The sequence below is a fragment of the Cornus florida genome, unplaced genomic scaffold (assembly GCF_030987335.1).
Source record: "Cornus florida cultivar Cherokee Brave unplaced genomic scaffold, ASM3098733v1 CherokeeBrave_3.0.0_Hap2_Chr02, whole genome shotgun sequence".
In the NCBI taxonomy this organism is placed as follows: Eukaryota; Viridiplantae; Streptophyta; class Magnoliopsida; order Cornales; family Cornaceae; genus Cornus; species Cornus florida.
In genome coordinates this window covers 80,551,228-80,558,411 of record NW_026775572.1, presented here as the reverse complement: position 1 = coordinate 80,558,411, position 7,184 = coordinate 80,551,228, and the positions used below count along the sequence as shown (strand labels likewise).

The 7,184-nt window shown below is 39.7% G+C and overlaps 1 pseudogene; it reads left to right on the top strand.

The window, feature by feature from the left end:
* The first annotated feature begins 6,526 nt into the window (after window positions 1-6,526).
* Window positions 6,527-6,625, top strand: LOC132297844 (small nucleolar RNA R71; annotated as a pseudogene).
* Window positions 6,626-7,184: the final 559 nt, after the last annotated feature.

Sequence of the window (7,184 nt, the reverse complement as noted above, 5' to 3'; positions counted from 1 at the left end):
ATGGTGTAATGTGTTGATCTATTAAGCTTTCTAGTGATTCATGAGGTCGAGCGTTAGGTCAATGACTCCCAAACCAGATGGCTTTAGGGCATTAGGCATTCAAATACCCCTACGGACTTACAAGCTCAAATCAACTAGGCTACAAATCAAGACAACAACCATCTAATCATTTCCCACTTCTCACCTTTTGGGAGAAGTCCTCACTTTTTTTATTGCTTTTGCAACTTTTTCTTCTTCTTTTTTTTTTTTTTTTTTTTTTTTTTTTTTTTTTTGGACAATCAATTATTAACCTAAAGTTTAAGCCCTCCACCTTTCGGCGCGAGAAATTCAGTGCTTGATGAGGCTAAAATCCCGGCTACTTAGTGAAAAGGGGTTGTTATCCACCTTTATCAAGAATGAAAGCTTTCAATGCACTACTAGTTCAATTGGGATATAACCAATTCAATAATCAACAAAGCATGTACCCCGCAAATGAATGCTAGTGTGTGCCTGTGCTAGTGTACTAAAGTGAATCTCAAAACAATCACAAAATCAGGATGTTGTGGACCACAAGTGCAAGCAAGATATCAATCTTTCAAAAAAATTACTCCTAAATGGCATCCATAAGGCATACAAGGAGTATTGGGCTCTCAATTCAAGCAATTTTTAAATTTTAAGCAATATAGTCCTCAAAAGATCAAAATCATAGCTAGATATGGACCAATCATAGAAATATCCCTCAAATACACAAGTCATGCTCAAAATCTTGAAATTTAAAGCTAACACTGCAAAGCACCATTCCCCCAAACTTAAATGGCACAATGTCCTTAATGTGCAAGAGAACAAAGGAAAGAGTATACCGGTGCAATTAAGGCAAATAATGATCAGGACTGAAGTATCCAAAATGGGTGGCATGGCCCCCCCAAACTTGGGATGAACTGTGGTCCTGAAAATTGGCACTTGGATAAACTCATCAGATAACAAAATGGGATAATTAGTGCACAGAGGACATACAAGTGTAAATGGGATAAACAGATAAAGAGATGAGAGAGGTATAAGGGTGGTCCTGAAAATTGGGTAGTACTCTCTCACTAAAGTCACTGTGATGAACCTGATGGAGTCAAACATACAGATATAAGAATATAATATATGACATCCATAATAAAAGCATGCATAAATAGAAAATAAAGTACTGGAACATCAAAAGATCTAAGTCGACAGACCGACTGTAAAAATAATAGTACTATACAGTGACAAAAGTAAAGTATCAATAGTAGAGAAGGATCATGAAAAGATAGAAGAAACTAGAATCTCAGGAAGAAGAGGCAGGACGGGCAGGTCGGGTTCTGCGGATATCTCTGGATAGATCTCGGAACATAGTCGTGACATCCGTACGGAAGGTAGCAAAATCAGCTCTGTAGGCCGTAAGATCAGCTCGTATAACAACAACAGCATCCTCAAGATTCTGCAGGCGTACTCCAAAGCTGGGGGTCTGGCTAGGAGCCTCAAGTATAAAAGAGTCAGAAGAATGAAAATCCTGAGTCTGCTCCTGCTCGTGAATGGGCGACCCAGCTGGAGAGTGCTGTTCTGCGTCACCTGTAGGTCGCTCCAAATCAATATCTATATGCTCGGCAGCTGGACCGACTGGTACATCGTCCGCTGCAGGATCTGCTACTGCTGCCTCTTCAGCCTCTAGCTCCTCTGCAACCACTACAGCATAGTCCTGCAGTCTAGTAATGATGGCATTATATCTCTTGTCCCAGTCCTTCTTCAAGAAGTGACAGGAACCTCTCTCAGGGTGCTCCCGAGGATGAATAGGATAGCGTTGGTCAATCAGAATCTGGGTGATGAGGTGGCCAAAAGGGAGAGACTTAGCCCATCCAGGCTTCTTCTTGCTAATATACTCGTCAAATAGCTTCCTCATCACACTCCAGATAAGTGCGGGAATAGATACCCAGTGGCCTGTGTAGAATGCGTAGAGGGCTGTCAGATAGTCTTATCTCTGCTGGATCTTGTGCCTGGCCATATATATATTCCGAAAAAGAACGGAATCGAAGAACCATAGGTCATCTGGAAGGAATGTGTGGGTGGCAAAAATCTCACCATTAGTATGGTGACCTGTAAGAAATACTGCCATGTCGGCATAAGAAGGCCTGTATAGCCTCGGATATAGCTCCTGTAGCTCCGGAGGGCATCAGTGTGGACAATGGCATGAGCGGGCTAGCGAGTCCATAGTGATAGTGATCTGATGGCCATCTATGGTAGTGACCAGCTCTGCTGTGGTACGCGGGGATGGTCGGAGGTTCTGGAAAAACAACCGTACCAGCCGCGAGTAGACTGGCTTTGTAACTGGGGCAAGAATAGTTGCAAGGCCCCTCTGAATAATGTCGTGGTAAGCTGATCGGGTCAGCACCGATCTGGAAAAAAAGGCTGTGTCGAACACCGACTCATGGTCTACTGCCATATGTGCATATCTAGGCATGGGCCTATCACGCTCCTGAGCTGGCTGAGCTGGCTGGCGTGGTGGGATGGTACAGGTGAATGCTCAGCTCCAACATGTGGTGGAGATGGTGATGGTGTAAATGCAGGCTGAGCTGCAGAAGTGGATGGAATATGATCATCCTCAGCCTCATGAGCAGGTGACTGAGGTGGAGTAGGCTATACTGGCTCCTCCTGTGCATGAAAGGGCTCTGCTGGCTCCTCTATCCGTGGTCTGATATGTCTCTGAGGCCCGTATTGCCTCTTAGCAACAATCTTGCGCTTAGTCATAGCCTAAAAAATAATTTAAAAACTTACAAGGGGAGTTAGTACCAGAATTAAGAATTGAAAGCACAAAATAGAAACATGCATGTCAAATAAGATAGACAAATCATATAGATGACATGAATCTATGCAAGTGATAGGATATGAAACATGCTAAACAATGTAAGTATGAAATGCATCCAATGTGGAATGTCACAAGCATTGGGCATATATGAGATAGCATGAACATGAGGCATGATGAATGAAGTGTGTATGAGATTTGTGAAGTTCGATCGATCACAAAAAGGTTTGAGATCGATCTCAAAACTTCGATCGATCTGAGGTATGAGTTCGATCGTTCTCTCAAGATCGATCTGAGATTGAAGTTCGATCGATCGAACTGTGCGAAGGTGAAAACTCAAAGGTCACAGATCTGTGACTTTGGAAGCACGGGGGCCACACGACATGGTCGTGGGCCCATCAACACAACAATCCAATCAATTCTAGCCACATTACAAAGCCCATACTCCCATAATCAATTCAAAAATCAAAAATATAAAAACATATATACACATATATACAAACATGTAGGCAACATATATTATCAAATTAAAGCTTGAAATGACAAAGTGTGGTTCGGATCTCACCTCTAGTCGCGAGAGAAGATGAGAGGAAGATGGTGATGCAAATCCGAGAGGAGAGAGAGAAAATCAAAGGTTGGAACTCGCCAAAGGCTCGCCAGAAATGGAAAGGGTGATTGGGGTTCATGGCGACGATGAGGGAAGCAAGGGTTAGGGTAAGGAGTTGTTGGATCGATCTTTGTAATCGATCTCACAACTCTCAGTTTTATTTTTAAAAACATTTCCTTATTAGTTCGATCGATCGAACTGAGATTTCAAATCGATCGAACTTTAATGAACTCTCCTCAAAGTATTTTTTTTTTTTTTTTGAAATTTTTTTTTTATTTTTGAAAAAAAAAATTAAATTAAAAATTAAAAATAAAATTAAAATTGAAAAATAGAAAATATTTTTGAATTTTTGGAAAATAAAATAAAATAAAAATATTTTTGGATTTTTGAAAATTAAAAAGTTAAATAAAGTTAAACAAGGGTCAAAATAGAGAAGTAAAGAACTGAGATTGATCTGAACAAAATGTTCGATTGATCAGACAGAGGGCAAAAATATGCAGGTTTTTGGTTCAAAAATTTGGCTAAGTGTTAGAACTTGAAGATCTATTGAACTTTGAAGTTAGATCGATCGAAGAACTCCTGATCGATCTAAGAATAAATTCAAACGATGGGACAGAGAGGTGATTTGGATGCATGTGGAAAATTTTTCTAAGTGTTGGATGCAGGTGGAAGTTCGATCGATCGAACTCACATTTGAGATCGATCGAACTTATGCAAAAATGCTCAATCACAACTCAAAATTTCATGCAATCCTGATCCCAGTTCCTATCAATGCATATGAACCAAAAACAAGTATCTAGACTTCGCAAGAAATGAAATTTAAGATAGAAATGAGGGAGGAATAGGGTTTTGACACCCTACAAAATGTTTTTGCTAGTCTTTAACGTCTCTAGCAAGATATTAGGCTCTTTTAGCCCGGATCAATGATCTTATAATGCATCCCCTCCTTGTTGGGGTGATAGATGCTTTGAACTCCACCCAACAAATGGTTCTTTTAAGAACTTGTTGGATTAAGCTTAAAAGAAACTTTTGATCCTTTGTCTATGCAATCATAACCTTTGGGCTTCCATGCCCTTTTAAAGCAAGAATTTGAAACAACACTTTGAGAATGCAAGCTTGAAGATGATCCCTTTGAAGTTTTGGTCTTACACAAAAGCTCACTTCCTTGACATTGAAGATCATGACATTTATCTAAAACTTTAACCTCTCCTTCATATTTGTCAAATGAATTGGGTGTGGGATTGAAGATATTCAACTTCACCTTCATGTGGCCAAATGAGATCTTCATTATCCCCGTCCTACAATTGATGTTGGCATTAGCAGTTGCCAAGAAAAGACGGCCAAGGATAACGGGAACTTGGCTTTTAAGATTGGGGACCGGTTCTGTGTCTATGACAACGAAATCAACCGGGAAGAAGAATTTATCAATTTTAATTAAAACATCCTCAATGACACCCCTAGGCTTCTTGATAGATCGGTCAGCAAGTTACAAAACTACCGACGTCGGTTTTAATTCACCTAGCCCTAATTTGACATAAACCGAGTATGGAAGAAGGTTAACACTTGCTCCTAAGTCAAGAAGCTCCCGATTAATGATATGATCACCAATGATGCATGAAGTAGTAGGTGAACCGGGGTCCTTAAACTTTGGCAAAATGTTATGTTGCAAAATTGAGCTTACTTGCTCGGTCAAAACCACTTTTCTTGGTGCTTGGCTCTTGTTCTTCCGCTTTTGGGTGCACAAGTCTTTCAAGAAATTGGCATAAGCTGGAATTTGCTTGATTGCATCCAAAAGTGGAAGATTAACTTTTACTTACCTAAACATTTTCATAATTTCATTGGTTTTTGCCTTTTGTTTTTCCTTCGAAATGGACCCTTTTAAGGCATCCGGAAATGGAACTTTTTCAAACACTTTTTCAGAATTTTCTTTTAAACTCTCTTCAACACAAGAAGTTTTCAAATCACTTTGTTTCAAATCATTTTTTAGCAAAACTTTTTTAACATCATTTTTCAAAACTTCTTTTTTAAACACATTTTTCAAGACTTTCTCATTCATAAGATCATGTATATGCAATGAAGCAGGAATGGGATGTGAAACGGGATGGGTGACAACTTAAGGTTGCACCGGTTCACTCTCTTCATTGGACACTTCAACTTGATTGTCCACAATCCTACCACTCCGCAAGGTAGTCACCGCATTAACATGTTCAATGGTGTGGCCTTCCGATGAGGAATGGGTTTCCACAACACATTGTTGCTTAGATGGGACATTAATAGGCATCTTTCCCTTCTCTCTTGCATTGAGAGTGCTTGCTATTTGCCCTACTTGGGTTTCTAGCTTCGCAATAGATTGAGAGTGAGAATGGAGCAATTGTGTGTTAGCCTCTAAAGTGCCCAAAGCATTTAAAACTTTTTCTTCAAAGGCGGGACTTCTAGTATTTCCTTGCGAATAAGATTGGTTAGGAAAATGAGAATTAACAAATTGATTCCCTTGTGATTAATAAGGTCTATAACCTTGGGATCCTTGGTTTTGAAATGGAGGTGGAATGTACTTCCCTTGAAAACCGCCTTGGGAAGGGTTTGAGCCCTCTCCTTGGTTTTTCCAAGAGAAATTCAGATGATTCCTCCAACTTGGATTATAATGAGTACCATAAGGATTATTCCCTTAGTTCACAAAAGCTGCATTAACTTGTTCATTAGGTTCATTTTGCAGTTGTTCCTGAGGACAATGAGAAGTAGAATGAAGAACACTAGAACAAGTCATACATGTTTCATTTAATGCATGATGAGAGTGGTTAGGGAAAGAAGATACTTGGTTTGCCGAGTTTTGGTTAATCAAAAATTAATCAAACCTTTGAGATAAAGACTTCATTTCGGCGGCTATTTCATTTGAATGGTCGACTTGATGTAAGCCAACATTCTTCCTACCTTGTGAATTTCTACCATTCTTGGATGATAATGTTCTATGCAAAGAATTTTCATTCATGCTCTCATAAAGACGCCACACGTCATTCCCATGCCTATCAATGTATGAGCCACCCATGGAAGCATCAACCATACCCTTATAATTGTCCGATAAGCTCTCAAAGAAATATTGAACTAATTGCCATTTGGGCATGTCATGATGTGGACACTTCCTAAGCAACTCATTGAAGCGTTCCCATGCCTCATGAAACTTTTCTCCATCCCCATGTGAAAATTCTCGAATTGAGGTTCTCATGGCATTGGTCTTAGAAGCCGGATAGTACTTCTTCAAGAACTCTTGTTGCATTTTTGCCCAAGAAGTGATTGAAAAAGGCCTAAGATTGTTAAACCAATACTTTGCCTTGTCTTTTAAGGTGAATGAAAAAAGTTTGAGTCTTAAGACCTCTTCCGACATGTTCGAATATTTTACGGTGGAACATACTTCAAGAAACTCATCCAAATGCTTGTAAGGTTCTTCACTTGGAAGTCCATGATAGTTAGGAAGCATTTGAATGGTTTGTGGCTTAATTTCATAATGATGTGCTCTAAATGGAGGAATTGGATGCATGTAGGTGCATTATACTCATTAGGCATATAATGATCTCTTAAAGCAAGAGGTGGATTAGCTACTTGAGGTGTAACATGAATACCTTGGTTTTGAATTCCTTAATTGATGATGGGAGGTTGTGGAGCATACATTGGCCTTGGCATTCCATATAGAGCTTGGCCTTGTTGTTGTGGTGGTTGGTGAATGTATGGCCTAGGCATGCCTAATGGTGCTTGAATGTTCTCATGATCCACATTTGGAAG